The sequence below is a fragment of the Haliaeetus leucocephalus genome, unplaced genomic scaffold, assembly GCF_000737465.1.
Source record: "Haliaeetus leucocephalus isolate CR32 unplaced genomic scaffold, Haliaeetus_leucocephalus-4.0 Scaffold234, whole genome shotgun sequence".
Classification (NCBI taxonomy): domain Eukaryota; kingdom Metazoa; phylum Chordata; class Aves; order Accipitriformes; family Accipitridae; genus Haliaeetus; species Haliaeetus leucocephalus.
This window is the reverse complement of record NW_010972670.1, coordinates 270,597-278,938: the sequence shown is the minus strand read 5'-3', so window position 1 is coordinate 278,938 and position 8,342 is coordinate 270,597.

Sequence of the window (8,342 nt, the reverse complement as noted above, 5' to 3'; positions counted from 1 at the left end):
GGGGGGGGGGCGGTGGGCAGAGCAGCCGGGTGTGCAGGGAGGGTCACAGGCCACGCTTGCCAGAGGCCAAAATACGTGGGGATGGAGGGAGGGGAAGGTCAGGGCCATTTCTTGCAGCATCCAGAGCACATGGAGTCAGTTTTGGGGTTTTCTTTCTTTTCTTTTTTTAATGGGTGTGTTGGTGACATGTTGGTTATGGGGCAGGGTCTAGCCACAGGCCCAGCAAGGTCTGGCTAGGGCCATGCTGCAGTGGCCACAGCTGCCTGAAGAGCAAAGGGCAGCTCCCTCCTCTTTGGCATGTGAGCAACCCCAGAGAGCTGAATCTGCCCCAGGTTTTGCAGTTTCCTGCCCCAGCCATGATCCTTCTGTTGCAGGATGAGGAATGGAGGCAGGTCAGTGTTGGGAAGGCAAAGTTTAAATTGCTACTTTAGCCTCATGCTGAAGTTCAAGGGCATGTGAGATTTCAGGGATTGCTTAAAAGCCAAGTGAAACGCAAAAATTAGATCTTAGAAGTACAGGAATTGAAGGTTATTTTAACTGGGATCATCTTGGTGCTTCAAAAGTGCACGTCAAAGGCAAAGGATGCTTCCCTGGTACTTGCTATTGCAGCACACTTTGGTTCTGAAGTACAGTAAGACAAAAACAGTTGTGAGAAAGCCTATCTTTTACAAGGCAATTAGCAACCTTAGGGTTTATTTAACAACATAATATTATTAAACAAGCACTACTTTAACATTATTTTAGCTTCTACTTGGTAAAACCTTACTTATTTGGGATGAAAGATCACATCTCTTGTTTCTCACTTGTATTCAGCTAAGTGGCTGCCATTGTAACTTCAGATCCCAGGAAACTATTTTTGTCCAGTTAATTCTGTCACAGTGTTTTGCAAGGATTTGGTGCTTATTTTGAGGTTTAAACAAAAGAATCTAGCTTTTGCATGTCATGCCACTAATATATAATATTGATGAAGATTTTTATTTCATGCACCAAATTTTGTAGGGGTACTGGCACTGGAAAGAATGCAGCGGCCTTTCTACCACAAAACAACACTCAGCAGCAAAGCGACGTAATCTTGCAGATACACTTCTCAAAAAAACCCCAACTTCTGCTCTTCATAAACTAATTCCAACATACCCATCTGGCTAAGATGTCATGAAATGGTGCATAAGTTGTGAGAAAACCTTCTTCATTCATCGCATGGGTCTTATATGTTTTGCTTAGCAAAATGCAAGGTGATGTGATTTAAGGTAATCCACTATGGAGCAGGTTAAGCAGATGGTTGCTGGAGGCTAAGAGGTTTGCTGCGGTGACACTGCTAGCGTCTGGTAACAGGTCAAATTGCAATCAGTCCCTTACATGGTCATGTATCTTCAAGCAACGAGTGAGGCAGGCAAAGTATTTTCAGGTGTCGCAATTACATTTAAAATGCCTGGAAAAACTTAGATGAGACACAGTATCAATTTTTCACTCTATTTAAAGAAATGGCAATAGTTACATACCAGCTGGGCCAATGCCTACTAATTAGAGACTTTATTTTGGAAGCAAACTCAAGTGATATAATGGAGGTTTTTGGCCCCCCCTTTCATTCCACTGTTATTTTGCTATTTTCAAGTGCCTTTTTACTTCACGTTTTCAAACCAACAGAGTAGTCAGACTCTGGAACATCTTTCCAGCACATTAGGTCGGTGCCAGAAAACTGAGTCAATTCTAAGATGGAGAGTTTCCAGTTTATGAATGGTATTCTATGGGAGGGATGTGTGCAATAGCAAAAGAGACAGGAGTTCTCCAGAAGCCCTACCAGTCTTACTTTCATACACCCTTGACTGTCCCAGCTTGGCTGAAGTAAGAAGAGTTCTGCCAGTCTGGAGCAGGTAAGGGCCTGGCTTAGATGACCTCAGATTCAATGACTTCATCCTTGATAGAATAATTGACACAAATTCAGGAACTAAGAGCATAGTCTCAACAGAAGTGTGGGGTTGCAAGTCGAGGCAGAAGGACAGACCATGGTATACTATCCTCTTCTTACTGTTAAGTCAATGAGAGCTTGGCTGTGTTCTTTGCATCCCAGTGGCTTGTATGTCCAGGCCCTAATTTTTGAGTGAATCAGGGCATCTGTGTAATACTCTTCACCGCAGTATCTTAATGGGGCACACAGAGGTAAAATTAGATAGGTAAATAAATCTGCTCAGCCACAGTGGTTTAAATGTGTTCTTTGGCTTGATACAAATAATCATCTTGTGCATTTCCTCATCTGTCTTAGAAATGGACTTTATCACTTTACTGCCCAGCTCAGAAGTACCTACCTGCAAGGTCAGGTGTTTTTTAACCCCCATGTTTTTTAATAGAAGGAGATTATTTGAAGCTGTAGGTAGCTTCAAAGTTTCTTTTTTTCCCCTTTGCTGAGAAAAGCCCTGGATTCCTGTGACTGTTGCACACTTAACCCAAGGAGACAATTGCTTTTGTATCAGTCCTTAGGAAAGATCAAAACAAAATGAATTGTGAAGAAGGAGGGAGTAGGAAAAAAGGAATCATTATTTTCAGTTCTATTTATTCTGGAGTAAAGATCCTCAGTATCTGTAAATTGCTTAAATCTGTTCTATTTAAAAGGTTTATGTTAGCTGAGGATCTGGTTCCTTATACTTAGCAGGATATTTATTTGAAGTTGTGTTGGGGCTTTTTTTCCCCTTTATTTGTATGTACTGCTTCAGACGTTTCAAGAAGTTAATCTTTGGAGAACTGTTGTCTTACTATAAGAGCTGACTGTCGTGGTGCTGTAATTCCAGCTTCACCAAAACATGTAAGCAGAAACATTAATTGCTGTCACAATGTGAGGTATCTGAAAGCCCATATGTTTCATAAAATCCACTACAACTTCATTATAAACAACTGAAGGTTTCAACTGCAAGTGATCATACCAGGGCCAAATTAATTTACATCTATGTCATCCCATGGGCATCAGTATGTCTGTGAGAGTATAACCCTGGCGGAATGTCAGCCAATCTGTTTTTCTCAATTTTTGGCTGGCTAGAGCTTTAGGCCAGGATCTGTTTCTGATTATGTGTCAGATATTACGCACAGGAGAGGAATCCAGAACCCGTGTTGGGCTCCATGGGAAGTTAAGCACCTCTTAATGGGATCCAGAAGAAGCAGCAGACTGAGGAGAGCACAGCCTAAATCCAGCATGGCCAGCCCGTGGCTGCCTGAAGCTAGCCAACAGGGGACATTCAGAATAGAGTGAGTCTTATATCGGGACCATTTCTGACCTCAGGGAAGGCTACCTCAGAACAGCAGTGGCACTTCTAACCACTTGGGAACCTCAGCTGTGAAGAGAGGTGCTGACATCCTTTATTACAGAGAAATGAAAAGTTTTGTTTAAAGTGGAAGTGCTGGCAATTTTTTTTTGTATACTAGCTTAACAATTAGAAAATGAGACTTGGATTCGGTTCCCTCCTCCGTCTAGGTATTCAGTGATGGTGGCTTCTGTGTCACCAGGAAAAAATTCCCTATCGGGCTAACAGCTACATTGGTGGGGGCCACCCGCCATTCATACTCCACTCTTTGGAAGCAGTAGAGAAAAGCATCTGAGATTCATGGGGTCAGAAGGACAAGTGTGCTTGAACTTGGCTGTGAGTACACTAAGAGGGGTGCCCATCACAGCACTGGAAACTGTACTTCTTTCTGTAAGATACAAAATCAGTGCTCTAAGCAGGGGCCAGAGCACAGTTCTCCCTTGATTAGCACTACTGCACCAGGTGACAATATCGTGCTCCTACTTCCCGCTTCTCAGATTGATCTCATGTTTACAATGGCAATGCTCAGCAGTGAAAAGTGTTCCTACACAACTGAACCTTTACTGTGGTGTTTACTGCCGTACATCCTCACATAAAGGAAGCAAGGGAGCAAATGTCTGAAAGAGTACGATGGCCACAGCTGCATTTTGTACAGTCCAGATCCTGCCAGTGTTCAAGACTATGTAGATGTCTACAGGGGCAAGCCTTTTAGGAAAATTAGGCAGAAGAACATCAAAGTTTTGGATCCCAACCAAGCACAGGTGTGAACTAAGCATTGAATTGTTTCTGTAAAGACTAGGTTACTACCTAGGGTATTCAAAAATGTGCGCTTGCAGAATGTTGCGGAGGGACATCACACACAGACCAATGTGACAGCAGAAAAGCTTTACAGCTAAGCAAGAAAGTGTCTTTGGAAATTAGGGTTGAACAGCAGTTGAGCAAAGTTATTTGCAGCTTTAGTTTGAAGTTCCTTCGTAAGGCTACATCCCATTTTAAAAACTCAAATCTTTTTATTGGATCTATCCCAAAGACTGATAAGCTGGTACGTACAAGAGGAATGATTGTTCCTTTTTGTAAATTCTGTCCTCCAAGCCTCTGGTAGTTGATTGCATGGATGAACTCCCTCTATCCTTCTGTGGAAATACTGCCTTATTGATCACTTGGAGTTTGTAGTGGTAAAGTCACCCATTCCATCAGAAGTGTAATGCTTACCATCTCTTTAAGCCACCACTCAGTGAAAATAATCTAGCTTTGATCTTTCTTCATTATTTTAGCTCACTTAAGATTTTAGAGACATGAAATCACAGAATAACTTACATTTTTCGTGAGGTTTTGCCTTTTGGTTTCTGGTCTTTATAAATAAATATGAATAACTGTATGTAGTCCCAGCCATTTTGCATTGTGCCATTGCCATTTTTTCAAGAATGAAGCTGTATTTAATGCATGTATATTTGTGTAGTACACTACTGATATAGCATTTTATCTCTGGGCATACACTGACATGGTGTCTCTTCTGTTAGTAGAAGGCCCCAGGTACGTCATTATGGAGGCAAAGCTTCATGTAGCCTTCAAGGGACTTTGCCTGAGTAAGGACTGAGCACATTTGGGAACTGTGTGAGTAGCAGGAGCACGCAGATGCTAATGGCATGTTATGTAACAACAGTAAGGAAGGGAGATTTTGGCTGACAACCCTTGGGCAGTCTCCCAACTTCTTACAAAATGTACCATCCTTTGTGGGATCACTTGTGCCCAAGCTGAGTGGGCAGGACTTTGGTTTCATGAGAAACAGCCAGATGCAATGAAATCCATAATTCTCTATTTATCTGTTTTTGGCAGATGAGAGGTTGAGTCAGGATCGCTGCAATTTGAACCCCTTATTAGAGGGATGATAATCATTCCAGATTGGACATTCCTCATGTATTAAATCTATATATATATACTGCTGCTTAACCCCTAATGGTTATAGTCTTACTGTCATCAAAGTTGGCAACAGTTTTGCTACTGACTTAGTAGGGATCAAGGCTAGATTCTTTGCCTGGTAGCCAGTTTTCTTTCATAGCTGCAGGAAATTCCTCCTTCTAAGCTTTGGCTATATTCTTCAATCAGCGGTCAATTTCCAAGAACTTTTCCCTTGCAAAAGCATATTCCTTTCCTGAATCTTGCTTCCATAATATAGTGACTGATAAAACAGTTCCCATTTAAACGACACCTGGTGTATCAAGTAAAATAGGCAAATTCTTCTTCAGTGCCAGCATCTGCCCTTGGTATGTCCCCTCCGAGTTGCCAACTTTCCAGTGGAACACTGGTTGAGTTGCCTAAAAAGGCTTCAGTGTTTATTAACAGGTCACAGAAACTACAGAAATAAAGTGGATGAAAAATACAATCTAAAAAGTTTAAGGCAAAGAGTCTTGGTTCTGCTTGCCACCCCTATTAAACAGGAAGATGACTTTCTCTTGTTAAAATAGCTGATCTGCTAGTTCCATGCAAAACAGCTGTTCCCACTTAACCATAGTTTTTTCAAAACTATCCAAAGTTCGCAGCTCTTTAAGCCTAACATACTTCCCATATGTCAAGTTACCAACAACTTCTTTCTAGGTAACTGAAAAGAAATGAATGGAAGCTCACAGTTCTAGACCTTCTTCTTTCCCTGCCCCTCTCAAGAGGGTAATATAGAAAAACTAGTGTAGCAGTGGTAGAGCAATGAAGCAAGGGTTGGTTAAGCAAGTTGACCCAGGAGTGTCTCTGACAGGAATGAGAAAGGACTTCAGATATTGGACTGTTGAAACTCACGCCAAACACACAAAAATAATGTTTTCCAATGGTGCGCTAGGAGCCTGTATATTTTTATTCCATTATGCTAGTTTTGCTATGAATGACATCCAGGAACACTCCCTCATAGTTACTTTTGCTTGAAAGTTACTGTCAGCTATAGTTCTACGATATAGAAATGGAAGGATATATATATCATTATAGATAGAGATAACACATTCTTTCCTAGTCCAATCTGTATCTAGGCGGATTTGTGTATGGCCTATGCTCCTATACATCACTTGTGGAGTGTGTAAAAAAGATCAATTTAGCATCTTCTATTAGGGCTTTTTCCTGCCAGCCTCGCGTGGTACTTTCTGGTCATGCTTTCAACTAAGAAATGAGAGGTGTTCTGCCCAGTTATTAGGTAATTTTAATAATGTACCAGTGATACTGCCAAAACAAGTAGATATTGGCTACAGGTGGTTAGGCTGTGTTAATGAAGCATTAGTTAAATTATCTGGAAACCACATCTTGAAGGATATGGGGAAAAAAAAAAGAGGGCATTCTGGGCCTCCCAAAATACTAGTACAAGATGACAGTGGAGGTCTTGAAAATTCAAGCACAGGACAGTAACAGAGGCCTCAGGAATATAGACACAAACTGGCAAGCAGAGGTCACCAAAGAAATGAAGCCTTAGAAGTTGTGTCAATTGATTTTGTGGGTTAACAAGGAGAACAAAGAACAAGTCTGCAACATAGGTAAAGCCTATAACATGCAGTAAACTGAGATACAACATGGAACTGTGAGCCAACAAAGAAGGAGCAAGTTGACAGAGTATTAGCAAACATAAAAAAAGGACACCCAGCAGCCGTAAAGTGAGGAGGAAGAAATGCACAACATCATTGTCCTCCTGGCAAAGAGGAAGAAGAAATCATAAATATTAGCACTGTAATCATGGCAAAGAACTTGGGATGCTGACAATTTACTATAACCAACCATTGCTTTTTCTAAAGAAGACTGATATTACTGACTTTTGAGCCCAGAGGAAAGGTGAGCATGATAACAGAGAAAGGCATAGATAATATTGTGCACAGTAGTTTTAATTATATCGTTATTGTATGAGCTGCAATAATTAGCTAATTTGGACTATAAGTCTTAGCATGATTGTAAGTGGACTAACAATAACTCTTTAATTTGCTAAGACTTTAATTCTTGGCTTTATGTTTATGGAGTGTTTCTTTAGCCCACATAGATTGCATGGGGTGTTGGGTCTGGACCCTAAGCATAAGGACAGACAGATAAAACTTGCCTGCAATGATTGGTGGAGAAGGCAGGCAACAAAGGCTATGACCTGTGCTGCAACAGCCCAGCAAAACAGGAATGGGATCAGAACATGCTCAGCACTCAGTATGATCTTACCAGCTCTATGCAAACACCTAAAAATGGTTGTGTGATGTGAAAGCACCCAATTTTGTAAGCCTGAGCCTAAAACTGTCCTTTACTACCCAGATCAGATGGCTGGAAGAGGTTATTGGAATACCACCTTACAGTTGCTCCGCAGATGGACTCTTTTCTGTTAAAAACAGAAATGCAGTTAGTATCCTATGAATCCATGTGGATCTGCTTCCAAAAGAATATTGAAATTTCTAGTAGAAGTGAAGTGTTAAGAGTCGATGTCTGAATACATGACTTTTTCTCTCTCAAGATGCAAAATGTAAATAAAAATTCATGCAAGAGTCACTAAATGCTTACTAACTAAGGGAGAAGACTGCAGTGGTCTTCTTGGATTGGACCCCTGGTAAGTACCTGCTTTAATGCTTACATACACTAATAAGAACCAGTGAGCACTATTCTGTAACACCTATGCACTTCGGGCATTTCCCAGGGGATTCACATATGAATATTAATGAAAGAGGGGAAAAATAACAAGGTGTACTGTTTCCAGTTTGCTTAGGCAGTCACCACTGGCAGCTACAGCGCTGGTGTGCAGAGAAGTGACTGACCTGACTTGCCTTTTCTCCAATCACCTCTGCAAATAATCCTTTTACCCAAGATGGGCAAAGTGAGTTTGCAGCATGCTCATTTCAAAATGCAGGCAGGTTTTACCTCTGGTAGGACAAATACCCTTACATTTCAGGAAAGTTTGCATGGTTTATTTTGTGCCAAGCTGTTTGCAGAGGAACCATTTCCTTGTCTCCTCCCAAAACATAGAGCTTCCAGAAGGCATTTTATAGGCAAAATGTTATAGGCTGGGGATGGGTGGATGTGGGGGTGGGTGGGAGACTGGAGCTTGGATAAAAG